Source organism: Cynoglossus semilaevis, chromosome 16, assembly GCF_000523025.1.
Source record: "Cynoglossus semilaevis isolate Cse_v1.0 chromosome 16, Cse_v1.0, whole genome shotgun sequence".
NCBI classification, from domain to species: domain Eukaryota; kingdom Metazoa; phylum Chordata; class Actinopteri; order Pleuronectiformes; family Cynoglossidae; genus Cynoglossus; species Cynoglossus semilaevis.
This window is the reverse complement of record NC_024322.1, coordinates 4,855,907-4,876,945: the sequence shown is the minus strand read 5'-3', so window position 1 is coordinate 4,876,945 and position 21,039 is coordinate 4,855,907. Positions and strand designations below refer to the sequence as shown.

The window sequence follows — 21,039 nt, the reverse complement described above, 5'->3', positions numbered from 1 at the left end:
GTTGTTCTCAAAGAACACATTTTCCTCATAGACCCTGTATCACATCCTTCAAAATTTAAAAATATTATATAAAAAAAATCACTTGGTTCAGAGCAGCCGCTGGCCAATCAGACAGGAATAACTGCTGGTGGAACGAGGGCAGCAGGTTCTGTTTTTAATTTCCATCAATGTTGATCTAGGAGAGGCCGTACAGGCTGCATGAAGACAGCACGTCACTTTATAAGGTGGATGGATGGGATTAGTATCAGCACTTAACAAATGAAGAACATCCTTCATGCTAATCTTCCTGCTGTCAGACATGAGCAAGGCAGCGGGGACCACGTCTGCTGCCGCTGCTGACTGACTCCAGATCAGCTTACAGCTAACGACACACCCACTCTAGCCTCCTTCCATGTCTTCATGATGAACGCAGCAGTGACAGGACGGACTGATTGTCCGTGTGGCTCCTGACAAATGACTAAATATTTACCAAACTCAGTAAACAGTGGGTGTTTTATTCTCAGTAGGTCATCTCATGAGCGGGTAGGTTAGTGATTGATTTGCCATATAGAGTAGTTTACATCGTGAGAGGGTGGAAATGTCACAATAGTCCCCTTTGGATTATTGTTGAATTAAGCTAATAGCTTTTTAGCTCATGATGAATATAATACTTGACAGCAAAGAAAATGTGAATATGCAACATACAGCATACCAACTCATTGATGACAAAGTCTGTGACTCAGGGCCAACAGAGCGTCTCTGTGCCTCTGATTGTTGAAAACTTTTAACTGGCTGTTGTGTTTGCAGTTTTTTTTTTTCTTCTTTCTGCGTGAACTAACAGTAAATTGATTGCAGTCTCTCCATCATGTAAATGATCTTAAAGCCTCGCAGCCAAAAAATATATTTCACCCACTGACTGTTGTTCAGCTGAGGTTCATTTTAAGGCATGATTTGTTTTGGTAGAAAACAAATGTTGACAAGGTTTTTGTTACAGTTTGTAGTTTGTTTTTAGTTATAATTTAACTCCCCAAAAAAAGTTTTTGGATAATTATAACAATATTTTTAAAGTGACATTTTTGTTTATGACTTTTTTTTTTCTATTTAATTTCATACATCAGGTTTTTTTGTCACCTTTTTGCTCATAATGTTATTTTAGAAATAAAAAAAGAACACTTGAAGTGTTTCTCTCAGACACTTTGTGTAACTTATCTTGTTTTTAGTTTTTCTTTAGAAAACTTTTTTCTTCTACAACTTTATTCCTTTTCACGGCTGTGTGTGTGGCGGCGGATTCTGGACCAACAATCCATTTAATTGATTGTTGAATTGAGTGTTAAATTGACCCAAATTCACAAGATGAACATTTGATCTGTGGGAGGAATCATGTACCCGTCCCTCCGAAAGGCTTTTTTTTTTTAATTCCTTAAAGCATAGCCAGAGAAATTCTTTAGCACGTTTTCTTTAATATCATTTTATCTCAGACTGTTAGCCTTTAGTCCTCAAATTAACTTGCAAATGTAATGCTTTTGTAACCATATAGAAACAGGAGTTCTATAATATCAACTTATTAACCTGTCGTGTTAAGAGCAATCTGAAAAATGAACTATAGGTGGATTTTCAGTAATTATTCAAGCTTCCTCTGTATGTTGAATGGATTTCTCTTTAAAACGTCGACCGTAACAATTGTCAGTTTTGACAGTGTGTTGTCTCCGTAGTCGCACTCGAGCATTTATTTCCGACCGACCTGAATGTGTTTTGTCTGGCTCTGCACAAACACATTAGCAGACAAAGCCCTGGATGTTTATATTTCCAACGATGACTGCCACCTTTCATTATGTCACATCAGACAAAGAGGACAATCAGCGCTGAAAAGGAAGACTGATAGAGCTCCACACTCTCACTGAGCAGTGCTATCGAACAGTTTTGCCTGTAATTATTGAAAAAATTGTGGCTGCTAGCTGCACTCCTCTGATAATGTTTCTTACGCCCTCTATCTCCACCCCGTCTCACCCCCTTCCGTCTCCCCTCCCTCTGTCTCATCTGTTAGCATGGAATAATACGGAAACACTTGATGCACGACTGGCACAGTGTAAGCAGATGTTCCTCACAGCTGTCGTCACCAGCTCTGTCACTTACGCAGACAAAAAGTCTACATCTCCACGAGATGACACGTTTGATGCACATGAACACACCGAACACGGATGGATCGTTGTTTGTGTTTTTCAAGCCCCTCTTGAACTGGAAAGGTAGAGGTTTTTGGTAGTTAAAGACCAAACCATTACTGTTCCTGAAAAAGTTCTCCTTTTAAATGAAGTTAAATCACGTCCCCCTCCACCGTCCATATTTCATCTGTGAATCAGGGTTATTGATCTCTGTGGTTTGTGGTGCAGCAGGGATCCATATCTAAGGCTTGGAGGTTGTCGCAACAAAAAACAGTTGTATGGTTTCACCATAATGTCATTAAATCATACATAAATACTGCTGATATAATAGTTGTTGCTCTAAATAGACTGTGACCAGACCCCACGTCGCCAAGAAAAGGAGGCCACTGCAGTCAAACCATCACTCTGTTTGTCATTGATCTGACAAAACAGTAGCATCACGTCATGAAGTGGTTTAAGTAAACGGTCCGACCAGCGGCTGTGGGTTCTCCTGCTTTTCCCACTGCCCAACAAGAGGATTCCAATTTTTAAGATAAGACTTCAGTCGTCCATTGTTGTCTAAAATCCCATGTCAAAGGTCAGTGTCAGTCCATTGGTTGAAGAGATAAAAGGAGAACCTTGACCTGCTTGAATGAAGATGACAAACAAAATCTTCTCTTAAAACACTCAGAGTTGATTTCAGTCCTGTTTTTAAACACATCTCAACGTACAACAATAGAATTTAATGGTGCAAGCTCAAAATATTTTTACAAGTAAAATGCAACATGAACTAATTTCCTGTGAGACACAGCTTCAAATGTCTAATTGTAATAAACACGTTTTAGCATTCTCTTTACAGTTGATAGTAAGTTGAGCTCATGGTCAGAACTAAAATATCTGATTGTAATTCCTGAAAACTAACTTCACGATGACGATCTGTGATGGTCTGATGGTCAAACAGAACCACCAGTTATTGATGCCTGTTTCTGGCTCAACAATATGATTCGATTTGTTCCCTGGTCTTCTTTTGTTTGACCTTGCTGAGTGGAAATCAACACTAGCTTCAGTTTACATTTATATTTATCTCCTGTGTCAGGGTTCAGTGTACTGTGCTGTACACACTGCTGCTCATACCTGGGTTGTAATGAGTACTTATTTATGTTACCGTTCCTTTCCTGATTTTGCTCAAACCCCGTCAAATCATGTGTTCAGGATATTCTCGTAAAGAATTGTTCTGCAAAGTCCAGATAAATGGCTTTACATTTTCTGAATCCAAAGTTGTGTTTCCTATTTATGTCCCTGCTGACATCCATAACAACACACTTCCCTGACTGCTCACACTGTGTTTGGCATTTTGAGGAAATGAGGGTGATGATGATGATGACGCCCGCTTCCTGGTTATCCAGGATAATTTATGTGTTTTATTACATGGCACATATTTCACTCTGACGACCAGAGCAAACTGTTGGCATTGTACAATTCTGCAAACCGGGGGTCGTATATTTCATGTCATTTCGCTCGCATTTACAGCACGACAACACTGAGTACTGTGTGGTTTAGGCATAAAATCATCTCTTTAGTGCTATTAGATATATGTATATATAATAATATCAAAGTGAGTCTTAAGTCTCCTGACTTGACCTGGCGTTGGACTTTTGGTATAAAAGCCCACGAAGCCATCATCTGTTCTCAGCTCTTGTGTCCAAACCATTTCAACACTTGCTGTAATCTTTGTTAAACTGATCAGACGACAGCCGAGTGCAGCAGGTCAGCTGCCACAAGGACGGGGACACGAAGGCGTCACCAGGTCACACGTCTCTATGAAAGCTTTGGACATTTTCACTCGTATAATACGTGTTAGAAACGAGGAGACACTTTCATCTGTCTCTGCCGTTGGTAATAGCCTGTAATTGTTTCCCCACTCAGTGCCGATGTCCTGCAGGCTTCTCTGGCAAGGAGATGGATATTACGTCCAACCTTCACTTCTGTGCGAATGACTCGATGCCTGCGCCACTAACAGGCACATCCGCCACACTTTAAGGAGCGACTTAATTACTGACTCTTGGCCGACCTTGCTGTCTGAACTTTGCTTTAGAGCATCCATTGTGCCTCGTCAATTTCTATGTTAATGAAGACCAGAGGCAATTGAAAGGGACGGGCGGGAGAACAATTGTTTGGAGACAAAGTTAGTGTTCCAGAGAGGGGGGTGGGGGGGTAGCGTTGCCTGCGAACACTCCTCTTGTTCAACTTTATTTTAACATCATAATAAATAATCATTTGTTACAAAAGTATATATAGAAAATTAAGTTGAAAATTCAGATGAATGGATATTAAAAACCAGCTCCAAAAGACAATATGAAAACTTGTCCTTTATATCAGTCGTCAAAAAAACAAAAAAAAAAAGAAATTTTCAGCTGGAATATGTTACAAAGTACTCCATTCTCCTTCATGTATCATTGTATTTCACAATCTGTTTTCCATTTGATTTACCAAAGATTAAATGTGAATACATCTATAGCTTCAGCACCATCACGAGCCAGAGAAGAGTCGGTATAACTTTTCGACCACTTTCTCATTTACACATTTCATATCACAAAACATGATCAGCAGTTTACTGTATGCCATAGAGCAGAGATCATCAACGCCCCGCTGAATGCTGCAATCCAGCCCGCAGCCGGATTCCAAAAAAACCTGCTGGTTCTCTGAGTTTAATTTTTCTACTTCATCTTTGTTAATTCATAACTCAACTTTTCTCCATAATTGTTTAGTAAATCATTTGTACTTTTATGCCTTTTGGCAGTCGATTGTTGGCACTGGAGGTCAAAATATTTCAATGTCATACGACGTAGGAAATTTATTGTCGTTGTACCGTACCCCGTGTTACAATGACAATAAAGGCTATTCTATTCTATTCTATTCTATTCTATTCTATTCTATTCTATTCTATTCTATATACTGGATGAGTTGTTCTGTCCTTGACATCAACACATCTTCATTAATGATGCTAAATCAGCTGTAATTGGTCAAAATCGTCTTTAATGAGTTTAAGCCTGAATTATATTTTATGTAGCTTAACGTTATTCTAAATAACAACTGTTTTCCATCTTTATATTTGGCTTCTCTTTACACATGTTTGAAAATAGAGCTTCTGCTTTATAAATGAATAAACAGGTAATCCACGTATGAACTTGCTGGTGTTCAAACCTACAAACAAACCCATGTAAACACCGGCAGCATTCACACACAGGGGTCATGTGGTTATGTATGAACACTGTGTTGTTGTACCAGAGGGATTCAAACGCCTCATATTTCACTCTAACCTTTCCCTCCTTCCTTCCCTTTATCCTCTGTCTTCCTTCCTATATTCCTCTCTGTTCCTTAGGATAAAAAATGCTGATGTTGCTCCAGTCTTCTGATTAAAAGGAAAATCCTCCGCTGGGAATTATCAGGAACGCTCCCACGATGGCTCTGGATGCTGACAGTGGATTGGCTGCTTGATGTATAATTCAGGTTAGAAGGGAGATAATAATGAGACTGGATAATGATGTTGACAAGTGTCTGGGAGTTGATGGAAAAGAGTTGGGCTTGTACACTGGCTCGTAACACAAACTCATTAGGATTAACAAAATGTATGTAACACCGTGGCCTCCGTACTGAATTCCACATCTGGATCTGTTATTAATATGAGCTAGGTGTCGTATGAAGCTACGACAGTGGTGTACATCTTTTCAAAAGCACATTATATTGTTTTATGGTCATGACCACTGCTGCTACATTGTTAGTTCATTACATAATTAAACACGTTATAGTTCAGTATCACCACCGGAAGTATATTTTATGTGATATTTTCTTTTTATTCCACATGATTCATCAAATGAAACATGTAGTGTACCAGTGGAACACAAGCCCAGTAGGGGCAGAAATGAAACTCACAGGTTACTGGTCTGATATAAGGCCAATAGAAGAAGCAAGGCTAAGGCTGTTAGCATGGTTAGCATTGATGACTTGTGCACAACATCAGTTAAAAACAGTACATACAACAGTAAGTACCTGCATACACACACACACACACACCATCATTTGACTTGAATGATGATCGTTCTTTTTTGTATCCAATGGTTTTATATACGATATTTCTTTTGGAAAGAGGTAAAGGGAAGCTACATGCTACATGCCACCCTGGGTGCTTCTTCAACAGTTTAAGATTAGTTTCCCAATTATTATTATTATTATTATTCCTAAGTCTTTGAAATTTATAAAAAAACATTTAACATAAAGTGCAACTTTAATATCTATGGCTTCCTAAAAATGACATTTAATCTTAGTCTTTTTTACATTTTCTTTTTTCTTAATCAAGAATATTTGTCCCAGCAGATTATTTTTAAAAATCTAATAAATAAATCCAGGTTGGCTCTGTTCCCATAGCTTCACCTAAGAAACTGACTTCACATTCACTGTCAGGCAAACTCTCATTCATTCAGGAAAAAATTCTGTCATTTTACTGGCTGGCAGCTCCAGTTGTTGGCTGTAATTGCTGAGAGGTTTTGGTGTTTTTGATGAAGAAGGGGTGTGTTTTCATAGTTATAATGTGTTGCTATGACGTCTAACTATTACTGTCAGTTGTTTTAGCAACTCCCTTTAAACGTGTTTTCTCTGACAACGATCCCACAGTGGCCATAATGCTCTGATCTACCTGAATTTGTGGTTGGAGAATCATGTTTTCGCTGCTGTTTTCCTCTTGCTTCACACCTCTCTTTTTCCCATGCAGCCAGCAGCTGGAGCATTCCCACCACAGGCAATTATACATTACATTTTCATAGCTCACCTTCAAAATGCTGCTCACTGAGCTCCTTTTTTTTCATGTCCTCCGTGCTGTTTCGAAGAGGATACGTCTTTCGCTGGTGTTTATTTGTTATGATGATTTCTGTTGGTTGGAGATGGTTCGTTGGTGAGATGCAAGGGGAGAAAAATCTAGTTCCCTGTTGAAATATTTAGCAACAGTCAGCATGAGTGAAGAAGCTACTGTAAGCTCACAGGCTGTTAGTGTAGCTCCTTACATAAACTCTCTCAGTGCAGAGGCAAAATATAACCAGGCGAAAGTGGGAGAGCTTCGACAGAAATCCAAGATTATTTTTACTAGGATTTTTATGTCTTCTTTTTATATTGCCTTAAAAAGAAGAAATAAAATCTATTCAGAGGTGTTGTCTTTTTGGGTTACTACAGTAAATTCACATGTACAATTAATGAGAGAAATATCAACCACCCTGAAACAACAACAACAACAACAAACTGGAAAGCATAAAACAAATTAAAATGATAGTAAAGTCCCATCATCTTTTCTAGGAACAGTTTTTCTGAGTATGATGTACATGATAATCCTTTAGCATTTAAATACAATTTATAGGTATTTACACTCAAATAATAATTAAAGAGAAGGTCATGAACTGTCACTGGCTGGCATCATTGCAAAAACTACTGAACTGAATAGAGTAGAAAACAAAAGCTAGCAGCTAACTGGATGGTTAAGTCTAGGTTCATTAACCTCAACCTAATACATAACATTATGTTTGCACTGTATAGTTCGTATGCGTGTAAAATGTAAACCCAACAGTGTATATTCAAATTCTCATATAGTTCAATAGTTGTAAGTGTTTTAAAATGAGTTTTTTTACAGCTTTAGCAATTTGTAGGATTATCAACATCATTCATCAGCAATTTGTAGGATTATCAACATCATTGATATCATCATTGACAGTGGGTAGAACCAGATGTTACTGTTGTTGTGGGAACATATATTTGAAATTGTGAAAAAGAAATGCCATACTTCAAATACTTAGACTTATTAATACTGTATACTGGCCAATATGTGAAAGAGTGAAAGCTGTGAAAGATCAGATCAGTCAGGAGAAGGAACCTGGAGTGGTAAACCTCAGAAGGGTTGGTGTGAGTGCAGAGTTCTTTCCACTGAAGTTCTGGTTCAGTTTCCGTTATGTGCTCTGGCTGTCAGCGTTTTTTTTTTTTTTTTTTTTTTGGTGCTGGCACAGATGTAGGTACCAGATGAGCTGGGGAAATGGCATCATCTCCACAATTACAGCAGGGTCACAACCTGCTGTCGTAGCAACCGCTTGGCATCCGTCTGCAAACGGCTTGGCACCTGCAACCTGCAGGTTTCATAAACCTCCAATTAAAGAATGGGCATGTATCATTCTGCACTCTGTGTGAAACATCTAGCAGACTCAGAGCCTACGCGTGTCCTTTGACTATCTGTATCTGCACGTCCGTGTGTGTCCGTATCACAGTGTTCATCTGTGATGTAATAGCGACTGCTTCTCCTTGGTGCGTCTGTAACCATTGATTTTGTGTGTTGGTGGACAGTTTGCAGAGGTTCACATCACTACATCCAACTGATTGTTTAGTCACCAGCAGTGGTTCCATAACTGTCTTCATCCACTCACATCTGAACCATATTTACATCTGTAGACCTGTGATCCAAAAGGATTTTTTTTCATGTTCTACCAATGGAATTTCCCTGTTTCTGATTTGAATCTGTCGTGCACTACTTTTTGTCTGTTCCACAAAGTGGGACATGATGCTAATTCACAATATTGCATATTCCAAGGTCCCTTTTTTGAACTTATTGAGAGCTTTTGTGTTGAGCTGTTATCACACTGACAAAGATGTCGCCGAGCACAGCTGTTTAGTGGAAGAAAAAAAGAGTGGACAATGAGGCAGCAGGGAGGAAAATAAATGCTGGGAGTTGAGATGTGACGGCGATCCTGCGATCGTAGTTTCTATGGTATCATTCATATGCGGCAATTTTACCTACTGAATATTCAGCAGGCTGCAGAGAGGTAGAGAGTAGGGCTGTGTGTATGAAATGTTAAATATATGCTAAATTTAGATATTGGTTATGTAGTTATGAACCAAATTGACCTTGGAGTGCCGTCCAGAAGAACACTTAAGGCCAAATCCTCCAGAGTATGAATTAAAGGGGATTGAATCAGAGTTGAGACAGTAGTAGCTGTTTCGAAATGAAATCACAGAGATCGCAACTTTTCAAAAAAAGTCTACAATAGAACTGTAATACTTTAATCCATATTTATAAAAAGCTCATTTAAATCTTAAAAAGTACAATTATTAATAAAATACGCTGTTAACAACTTCACAGGTTAATTCTGTTAAGAGTTGTTGTCCCTAAATTTAAAGTCCTATAAAAATATCTGCTGCAAATCCAGATTATTAACCAGACAACAGTAACTCAAATAGTTGATTGGCACATATTAAACCTGCAAACCTTTACCTTTATTACCAAATTACTATCACAGTTAAGTGAAATAGCGTTTTTGTCAACAGGGTCTGCATTAAAACGGGTTAACAAACGGTAAAATGTCCTGGAAAAAAAACACAGGACATGAAATAATACTGTTATGATACAGTCAATGCTAATACAGACATTGCTATGGTTCATAACATTTAAATTGATCGATGTTTGAGTAAGATTCTTCACTTGACAGTTACACAGATTATTAATATGTGGATGTTTGTTCTTTTTGGTTTTTTTTTACCCCGAACAGTGCCTGTAACACGGCTGGTTAATAAAAACAGTAGCCGACCAGAAAAGTCATTGGTCGCTGCCTTCATCTTCCTCCTGCCACTGAAGTCTTCCTCAGTGTCTGAGTTGTTGAGCTCGTCCTGTCCTGGTGATGGTGGCTTTTTGACACTGCTCCACGCTGTCACGATCCACTGACATGAACATGTAAGTACAGCTGTAACCTTCTGTCCACCTTCTATTAATAGTCTATGGCCAGACAAAGTTACTGCACCATCAGACATTAAACTACCAGGTTTATAATTATCTTCAACTTTAAGGGCAGTTGGTACAGATTAAGGCGGTGAGTAAGTTTTTTATTAGATAATGCAGAGGAGAATTGGTTTCCTATGAGCCATCCTCTATTTATTTTCTGCATAGCGGCTAACGGTCAGGCTAACCTACTCAGGCTCCAAAGAGAAGTGTGGAGGCAGATGAGTCTGTGATGAGTTTCCTTCGCCTCAGGCAAGTGCAGTTACACAAGACAGCCTCCCTCTTTCCCACCCATCTAGTTTACAGCTGCCACAGTTCCTAATGGAATGTGATGAAAGAGGCGGATTTATCCTCATATTGACACACAAACACATTGATGTGTGTCCTGTGAACTGTGTCGGTCTCTAGTCCCCCCTGCAGCCTTCTCGTCTAAGGTGGTTCACCTGTGATGGATCACATGTGAGCGCATGTTTGATCACCAACAATATGATGTGGTTTTTAGCAGGGGGAATAAACAAAACAAGCCTTTGATGGGACAGTGTGGTGTTCACATGTGGCTGCCATTTACAGTTACAGCAGGAGACACTTGTTCCTCTGTAAATGTGAAGTCTTTCAGTAATAAATGTGTAGATTTTGGGAGGTACAATTTGTGTCGACTGCACCCCGTCACGTTTTTCATGGGAATCCTGCTAATTTAATGTTGTAGCATGTTGAAATTGGGTTCAAACATTTTTTCATGATAAAAGAGACAGCGGCGATGATGTGTACGTTTGGAAATGAAGGTATGACCTGGAGGAAGGACGACATGTTGACTTGTTAGAAACGGTTGTTCCAAATGTTCAAATCTCAGATCCCCCGATCTTTGAACTGCTAACTTTTTCCGTCCAAGATCCTTCTTAAGTAACACAGTAAATATACACTGTTTCGCTGCTCGGGCAAACACTGCATCATGTACTCGTTTTGACAAAGTAAGACTATATTTGTTGGTACTTGTTAGGAAATGCAGTTTTGATGAGGTTGGCACAACAGTTGATGAAGGTGGCTCCTGTGTTAACAGGATTATGTTTGGATGTGAAAGCGTGTCATGCCTTTGACAGAAATCTTTTTGGAACGTCGCCTTCAGGAGTTTCCCTTATATGATTTCCTGCCTCACTCTGTCTCCTCCCCCGTCAACTGTTGCATCAAACTATATTCATGTCTCCCATTAAAAGAAGTTGATCAATTTTCTGATTTCTTTTTCCTGGTGTTTCTGGACTAATTTTTCTGCAGTTTTTCTATAGTACCAGTTTAACAAACTTTCTTTTCTACTTTTTATCCATAAAAATGATCAACCACAGCTGTTCCTCTGACTCATCACTCCCATTGGAATTCTCAGCATCTTCCTGCCAAAGTCTCTTGTCTAAGTGTGCATAGTCCTTAAATCATACAGTACAGGGCAAAGGTCAAAACCGCCAGAGGTTTCCCACACACATTTGTTAGTGCTTGCTACAGTTTTATACTTTTCCTCTGCACTTCCTCTCAGGTGTTTTACCTTGTCTACCTCCACTATTTATATCTGCCTCATCGAGATATCCATCTCCACTCAGGGGCTTAATGCATCCATGAACAAAGAGGCTACTAAGTCCACATTTTTTTGTGAGAAACAATCATGAGCAATGATGAGTGTTTAACCTTCATGGAACTTCATGGATCTCCGTTTGGCATAAATAACTGTTTCAGACTTTAGCATGGGCAGCTGAGGTGGTAAACATGTTTCCTGTCATTATCTGAATATGGCTGAGAGAGGGTGGAGGTCATGCTGCACCATGAAAAAAGACTTTATTCATAAATCCCCCACTGTCTCTTTGGATTACTAACTTGAGTGGAAGTGACGTTGATATTCAGAGTGAAAGATGTGGAATGGTCTCATTGCTGTTGTTGTTTTTTCTCCCTGAATTCTCAGCTGTTCCGGTGAGGCTGCAGGACAACCGCCTTTCTCTCTGTCTCCCCTTCTTCCTCACCCCTAAACCACGTAAACTCTTTTAAGAGCAATTCAACGTTGCGGCTTTAATTGAACTTCTAGCTGTCTGTTGGAATGTTGCCCCCCCTCCCTGCTTCTCTTCTCTCCCTCCATCTCACTGCTCACTGGATGGAAATGACAGGGCGCAGGTGCAGCAGCCACGGCCGTGTGTGAGCGCGTGTATGTGAGCGTGAGTGTGTGTGTGAGCACCGTCAGGGGACGGTCTGTGGTGCACTAGGACCACGGAGAGAGAGAGAGAGGGAGAGAGAGAGATCCTTCTCGCCGTGTGCATTGCAACTATACGAAGCGCGGCGGAGCTCTGGAGGAGGAAACCCCCCCGTCGGATCTGACCATCATATCCATACATTTCTTCTGTTCTCCCCCGTCTCCGCTGTGAGTGCGGAGGTTCGCAGCGCACGGCGGCGCGTCCGGGATGTTCCGGCTTCCCCTTGGAGAGGATAAGTGATGAATCGTGATTTGCGCAACATTTTTGCTTTCTTTTTATTTATTTATTTTGGCCGGGAGGAAGATCATTGCACATCCTCTCCTCCAGCCGACAGTGTACACGCACGTTTCTGTCAGTAGTCCAGTCTTTCCCAGCCATCATAGTGGTTCTATTCCAGGCGCACTAAGTCACATCTGCGTAGGAGAGCGCTTGTTGGCGCACTTCTTCTCATTCCAACCTGCTCCAAAAGACTCGGAGACAAGATCTCGACTGTTCCACTTGGATTTAACCGACTGGCACCGTTGGCTGAATGGGTGACACCGCCGAAACGCAAGACTGTAGCCGGACTTCATACACCCATTCCGTGGAAACGTGTTTTCTCTGCTGACATGGAGTTGTGATGTCCAAATAAGCCTCCCTCACTGACCAACAAACGTTGTTGTAGCATTTTGGAATCGAGTTGAAGGTAGGCCAGTTTTCCTCTGGGCTTGTTGACCTGCCCCCCCACACCCCCACCCCCTCGCCTCCCTTTCTCTTTCCTGATGATTTCATAAAGTTCGCAGACCTCAATTTCACTGCTTCTTCGTTTTTCTCCCCTCTGAAATGAATTGGTCGCCCGTGGCAGTGGGTTTCTATCAGACACTTAATCTACAGAGAGAGAGAAAGAAGGATCTGATACTCGACTGTTAGAGAAAGCCTCCGAGACACTAAATGCTTTAGTGAGAAGTTCATCACCTGTCACTGTTGCAGCAGTGAGATTGGAACAAACACAGTTCTAACGCTACAGCCGGGGCGCAGCGTTGGATAAGTGGGTTTCCTGATGCGGTTCGTGCGGCAGGTCACTCTTTAAATATTTGCTCCTGTGATGTGTTGGAGCTCAGAGATGGAGATGCCAAAGAGAAGAAACCCTTTTGCGCTGCACTGCAGTCTCTCTCTCTCTCTCTCACACACACACACACACACACACACCGGCCCTCGGGGCTCAGTGGAGCTCCTGCACAGTGGAGGGGGATCTGTGGTCCACATGAATGTGTAAACCAGGCAGCAGCAGCAGCAGCAGCAGCTCTGCCTGAAGACAGTTCAGAGCACTAAGCCTCATTATAGGCACAATCCTGGCTTTATGTGGAGATCAGCAGCTGCTGCTGCCTCTGCTGCTGATACTGGAGCTGAGGCAGTGGCTCCAACACGAAAACAGACCCTCAAGTTTGATGGTCTGGACACAAAAATAACTTTATGTATGTGTGTGTGTGTATGTGTGTGTGTGTCCCTCTGTGGGATGTTTTTTTTGTGGATGAAACACTGACCTTGTCAGCTCAGGGCTGCTGTGGTCCACACGGGGACTAAAAGGAAGCCTGGTCCCTGAGGAGACAAACCTGATCTGTGAGGCTTTGTTTTCTGTCAAGAATAAATGTGCGATTAAGATTCATGTATGAGCTTCACCTGATGATGGTGATGGTGACGGTAGTGTTCAGAATGATGGGCTTATTAGCAGTAACCAGACAGGCTTGACAAGGATAGCTGCGCAGAGGTGTGTTTTATATAAATGTATATGTATGTGTGTGTGTGCGCGTGCATGTGTGTGAACATAGACAGAGACGGTGCGTCACTGCACTCGCAGCAGAACCTGAACAGGGAGACACACAAACCGAATCTCGCTCCGTCGCTGTATTTTCCTGTCAGATCTTTACGACTCCGACGAAGCTCATTTGTATTATGACGCTCGGTTAACTGCAGGCTGTTGGACTGACAGCTCTGTGATTTGATCCCACAGGCTGTGGCTCTCCGCCCCGACCCGTGCTGTAAGTTTCCTACCTCAGGACACACAGCTCGGTCCCATGGGTGGAACCCTGTGGACACGAAGGTGTGTGAGTGGAAACGGATGGTTAGTTAAAGTGCTGTGAGATTCGGGGCCGTTATGATAATGTCAGTGATGGAGACAACGATCTCAATGGCCATTTACCCTCACATTGTAGCTGTACAGAATACTATCACACGCCGGCGTCAGTCTTTCACTCACGCTTTACAATGCGTAAAAGTGTCTCCAGCTCCAAGACTGAAACTGTAGGCCTCCTCAGCCTCAGCCTTTTAGGCCGATATTTTCCACTTTCTCACTCCGTGATGTGACTTGCATCAATGTGCACTAGCAAAGCCAGGCCGTTTGGAGGTGAGCCACTTCTCCCCTTCAACCGAAGCAAAATAATGTGAGAGAAAGTCTTTCTGACGGTCTGGGTTTTACATTATATTGAGACAAAGGCACTTTATTTGGCCGACTATATTGTGCAGTCACTTTTATCTAATGTTCCTCCTTAGGGCGCAAGTCTCGGCGCTGAAAGTCGCTGCTCTGGTATATAACCCTCACATGGGTCTTTTTCAGGTCGAGTACGCAGGCAGTTTCCTAAGAGAGAAAAAAAATGAACCCATAAAATCACTACATACAGCAGCACAGATTTAGGAGCAGGAGAATCACTAATGTCAGTAACTTACTCCAGGTAAAGTGTCTGGTACTTTAAGAGCAGTTTTAAGGATTACTTGTCAGTGAAAACATATTTCTGAATGTTACCAACATAGCTATTTAAATGTTCAACAGACCACAAAATACAAACAGTGTTTAATTATTATACTTGTTAAATATTATAAATCTGAACAACAACTCAATCATTATTAACAGAAATACTTCAGACTAGCTTTTCTTCAACTCACTCACTTGTGTTTTCATTCATTCATGCAAAAAAAAAAGGTTTCCCTCCAATCCGTTTCTACATTGCTGCAATTTCCTGTTGTGCAGCTGAGACTTGTCATTTAAATGTCAGCCTTTACAGTTGACATACGAGGTCCAGTTGTTGTGCTCTCTGTGCTCTGGTGCATTCTTTGTCCTTTTTCTAAGTGTTGTCCTTGAACAGCGTTTATTTTAAGCATCTTTGTGTATAAATCTTCTTTCAGCTGCTCCCTTTAATAGCTGCATATATCATTTGGCACAGGTTTTAGGCCAAATGCCCTTCTTGATACAACCCTACAACTTTATCTTGGCATGAGATCAACACATGGAGGACGCACCCTGACTGGGTACGATGAGCAACCAAGAGGGGTTTGTTTAGCCCAGGGGCACATCGGCAGTTGCAGTCAATGACCGATGAATCACTGCGAGCTGACTGTAACTTAATGGTCTTCTGTCTCATCTTGACAACTGATCATCATCATTCTGTACTGTTATTAGCCCACTAATATTTATTGTTGTGATCGGGTATTACTTTAATTACCATGAGACTGGTCTATTTTAATAATATGGACCATGCTTGTTTCACTCTCGTTAATTAACTTTCACATTGTATAAGAAAGGCGTTTCTTCCGAGCTTCACATTCATCTAAATGTGTAGAGCCTTTGAATGCACTTCTGTGTGTTTGAAAGCGACATCACTCACCAAGTATTTCTTTCTTTCTTTCCTCTTGGATTTGGAGCAGTTTATCTCCCCGTGAACAATTTATAAAAGTGATGCCCAACTTTGTAAGACCAGGCCACACATTTACAGTCCCACATTCACATTGTTCATTAACATAATTGCAATTTGGCATACTCTATTTTATTTATTATTTTTTGAATTTATGCTTCTTTACTGTTTAGATTTGTTTTTCTGCAGGGGGGATTTTATTTCTGAAATCAGTCAAATATATGCACCAATCACATCATTCTAGATTTCTGCAAACATCCCAGATAAACCCAGCTGCCCCAGTGTCCTTCTGGACCACTGCTGCATTTTATTTAATGGTTATGGAGTAAGAATGAAGCCCTGGTTGAGTTTTTCTGGTTCTTCCTGGACTGGTCCTCTGTCTGTGATGAATGATCTGTGTTCCCTTCCTTCCCTCCCTAATGCTGATTGAATTAAACCACCCTGCAGACCTATTGCTTTCCCGAGGAGCACTCGAATGCAATCCTGTGGTGAAGTGTATCAATAAGCGGGTGGATGGAGTGTAAGTGGTAGTGTTGCTTTGGGCTGGCGGCCGGCGATGAAGAGGGAAAACACGCTCAGGGATAGTCCTGCTGGTCACGCAGCAGATTGTGAGCCCTCGGTGCTTATAGCGTCTGTCGGTGCCTTCAGTGGGGAGGAAATAGGAGGGTTGAAGCCAGACAGAGCTGACCCAGAATCAAAGGGGCTTGGCTTACATCTGAGAATATCGATCACTCAAGTGTTTATTTATGTATTTTAACAGCATCGGCGTAAAGTTGTTACAAGTTGGTGCAGACGATTTCCGATATACGGTACAGAAGTTGAGGGCCAAACACTGGCCAAATATAATGATGTAGGATCTGTACATCATGGTATCAGTTCATTTTTTTCTGATAATGAAAACCCAATAAAATAATATGGTGTTTTTTAAATATCTGTGGTATGTTGACTGACAAGGTGCCCTGAGGCATAACAACAAATGGCCAGTGGTTATCTGTGGCCAACAAACTTGCTCGCCCTTCGCTGGATTCAGTTATATCTGTGTTTTGGAGGTATTTCATCCTTGGATACTAAATTTGCAATTTAATACATTCCATTAGAAAAACCCATCTAGTGTGTTTTCCTATCCTCTCATTGGCTGTTGTACGTTGTTGTACGATGGCTAATTCAGCTTATTTTAATGATTTCAATGAATTGTGTTGGTAACAGGCTGTGCACTGAAGCTGTGAATGAGATGGTTTTACACTTTTTGTTTTCTTTCTTTGCACTTCACCGCGGTCCTAAAGCATTTTTGTACCACATAGAAATATGCAGCTTAATTCTGTGGCAACATAAACACTGCATGACTGTTTATAGTTTCCAGCCACATTTGTCAATGCTAGGTGTTTGAGACAAATATTTTTGTTATCATTGTTTAGTTACAGCATTCTTGGAATTCTTCTAGTGCAGCATCATAAGACGTTATGTTGAAGATAGTAGAATTGTTTCCTTCAGTGTAAACCTCCCTCATTATTGAAAGAGTCATGAACATGGCAGAGGTTTTCTGTCTCTGTACGTGTGTTCCTTCCGACTCCCTGAATCCCTAAGTGTTATAGTGCTGTACAAAGTGTCTTTCCTTGGGACCTGGTTTGTGTCAGAACTGTGATCATGTTACAGATATGATTGTTTTGTGTGGAAAAATCTACTGCAGTCAGTTGTTTGATGGCTTTGTTTAAAGGCTGGCTGCTTTGACGTGGACCCCCATGAGGCCACTGGCAGCCGAGCTCCCACTGTGACAGATTGATATTTGTAATTTAAGGGAAGATGTCACACAGCATCCTCCAGATGGAGAGTGGCACGCAGTCGATTAAACACGGTTTGTTTAGGAATAATCATTTTGATGCGGGGAGCTAAGGATTCATTTGAGGCGCTTTGGCTCGAAGGTTCAAAATGTTGGGTTGTGCACAGACGCATGGAATCAAATGGTAATAGAAACACCAACACTGCAGATGGAGAACACAGAGCGGGTCTTCGTGGGAACAGAACGAGCGTTTAGCCTGTCAGGCCTTTGATGGAGCTGCGTGCTTTACAGCAGAAAGGACAGGTCAGCGAAGTGTGTTTCTGCCGCAGAAAAGACCGAGGAGAGGCGGTTCATAAGAGCTAATTCATGAATTCAGCCACTTTAATACTAACACACACACACACACACACACACACACACATGTTCATTGTTCCTATCTTACTCAGGCTCCAGGAATTGATATTTTGTGGTGGGTCATTTTTTAAAAAGATTATCTCCTCCGTGTGACATTGATTGACAATAAAGAAACAATAAACAGCATGGAGGGAAGGCCACTTGATTAACTGCCCTTTAAAAGAACCAAACATACGCAATAAATCAGGTTTCCATCTCACAAATTAGGATGATGGCATTTAGATGCAGGTTTGAAGACCCCGGAGCTTGAACTCCACAGACAGTTGTGCTGATACAGTGGGTCAAACCGTGGTTCTGTCTGTTTTTTATGTAGACCACTGTTCCAGGCTGCCTCCGTTGTGTGGAGCCCAGTTGAGGGGCTTCATGTGAAGAGCGTGGACTGATTTAGTCACGGCAGCACAACTAGGCCATTCCATTTGAGAACGTTCATTCATTGCACATCTGTAACGGAGCTAATGAGGTAACTGAGTCGTAGTAGGTGGAGACGAGCTGTTGACACGCACGCACGCAGAGGAAGTCCTCTGTAGACGGTGTCGGTTTACTGTATGTTAGATACAGTCTGTAAACATCAGTACCACAGTCAGAGGAGGGACGCAGGTGTGTGTTTGAATCCTTATGTCCAGGTTTGGGGAGTACTTTATCGCTCCCTCACTGATTGGTTGAAATCATCAAGTCAAGACACTATGGTGGAGTTGTAGGAACTTTTTTTTGGCATTTTATTTTGATTACAAATCAAAGGTCAAAGCAGTGGACACTGTATGTAATGAAGAGCAGAACCTTCCTCTAAGAGTGGTGTAACAGTGGTCATTTTGATGCTGAGTCACCAGTGTCATTTCTCAGGTTAATATTCTGCCTGTGGAGCCAGTCACTCCCTGATTGAAACATTACATTAACCTGTAGTCTTTTGTTTTAAGTGGATAAAATAAACGATCATTAATTTGGGTCAAAAACATTTGCATTTTTACATTGAACGGCCGACTCACGACCAGCTGGGCTTTAAATAATTAGAAGTAAAAACAAGGTGGGGTCAAACCCGGGGACGCAGACTGTACCTGAGTCCTCCAGACTTAGAACATAATTGTTAGAATGCAGTAAATTTGAATTAGATGATGATGAATATATTGAATACAACATATAAGAATTAAGTAAATTGTTAAGTAATCGTAAGAACTTGGAGCTTTTTACACTACTGGTTTTGCTCTGCACCAGCATAAAAGATACCAAGACTAGAATCAAACCGACAATCATCCTGTTTTAAATCAACTGCACCTACTGAGCTACTGCCTCTTCCACGAGCCTCTGAAACCTAGCCCAGTATTTCTGTTCTGGTCGCCTGAATCACAACTATTATAAATGTATCAATTTGCAGGAAATCTAAACAAAATGGAATGTGGTGCACCTGAATTCAATTAGGCCAGAGATAGACGTGGACTAATGAAAGGAAAATAACACAGATAAAGGTTTTTGATGGTAGCAAAAACTAAGGGGCGTGTATGATGGGAGTGAACAGAGGAAGAGGAGGAGAGGAGCAGATTAGGACGTGTCATAAAGTGAACAAAGGTGCTGCAGCTTGGTTTTTTCATTTGTTGTGCAGCTGGAGCCGTTATTTACTCCGCTGGCTCTCAATCAGTCCTTTCATAACAAATCACAGAGCTGGATTTCCAAGGATGAGCCCGAGACACGTGAAGAGAGATGAGCTTAAGTGGGAAACGCTCCATTAAACGTGCAAAATTGCACATGCACTGAAGAGAGAGGAAGAATGCAGCTCTTCTGTAAATGTGAGGGAGAGCAGCTTTGTACAAATGTTGTTAAGAATGGGGAAAAACAAACAGCACTGCATTTACATGAGGCTGTTTCTCTGCAGACAACGGCCAATAATCAGCTGCAGGAAAAGACGTTGTCAAATATCATCAGGACTAGAAGAAGCAGAGCAGGGAAGGTATATACTGTGGATGGATGGATGATGGATGATGGATGGATGCATAGATAGATAGATAGATAGTCACTTTTCACCATTTTAATGGATAAGGACCAAAACCACAGTCAAAGTACACCAAAGAATAAAGTGTATCAGTGGGTTATGATTAATAATAAAACAAGATAAAGTATGATTGTAAAGAGAGATAATGGGAAATGAAACAAAACAGTTGCAGACAATGTTTCCGGTGTGTGCAGGGCAAGAATAAAAAATCCAATAAAAGTAAATACAGATTTATAGACAGCCATTTTAAAAGGCAGGAGAGCATTGTTTGAAAAATAACCACTTGAAACAAGAGTCAGAAAAAAGAGACATGAATTTTCTTAGGCCAGATAAAAACCGACGACACAAAAGTCGGGATGCTGCCTATGAATGGACTGACAATGAATCAGCCAGTAGGTGGCAGGCATGTGGGGGAAAAGGTGGGGTTTAGAATCACAATATCAGTGACCTTGTTCAACAACATTATCACCTTTAAAACCTGTAGGACTCATCCAGTCTTTACCACAGTTTTGGACAGCACCTGAGGCAGTGCTGTCCATTCTTTATTTACAATCTATGATCCAAACATGCGACAAACTGGTAAAGCATGACTAACACTGCCTTAACTGCTAATGTAACAAACAGTAGATGTATTTTTTTCAAACATGGCCTAAGTCCAGTTGGCATATTTATAAAACTGAAGGCACTAACGTTCCAAATGCATGTACATATTTAGTAACACACACATATAAAGGTAGTGGAGGCTTACGAAATGTAGTAGCCTTTCTGTTCACTTTCTGTCTCTGTGGGACACAAACACTTACCCACACAAGATTAGTCCTGGATAATTGCCTTGTCTTCAAAGATGAAATTGCATTTAAAGGTGTAATTTAATCATTTCCCTTCATTTTTGGGGCGGTGTAGAATCGGTGTGAAAGTGAATCACCGTCGCAGCGTGTTCCCTGGAGACCTTAACGTTAAAAACCTCACAGCTTGCTCTAACTCAGAGGAGACAGGGTTGTCAGATATTGCAGCAGACTAGAATTGCTCACAACAGTAACAATCGTAAGCCTTGATTTG

The 21,039-nt window shown here is 41.2% G+C and overlaps 1 protein-coding gene across 7 annotated transcripts in view; it reads left to right on the top strand.

The window, feature by feature from the left end:
• il1rapl1a (interleukin 1 receptor accessory protein-like 1a) overlaps positions 1 to 21,039 on the top strand; it is a 186,791-nt gene that overhangs the window by 8,334 nt on the left and 157,418 nt on the right. For 5 of the 7 annotated variants that reach the window (XM_025064072.1, XM_017040081.2, XM_025064070.1 and 2 more), the window contains exons 3-5: positions 5,500 to 5,627; positions 9,692 to 9,873; positions 11,861 to 12,828. The gene's annotated coding sequence lies outside the window, so the exon portion shown is untranslated. The remainder of the gene's footprint in view (positions 1 to 5,499; positions 5,628 to 9,691; positions 9,874 to 11,860; positions 12,829 to 21,039) is intronic. The other 2 variants (XM_017040080.2, XM_025064071.1) reach the window with 2 other exon arrangements.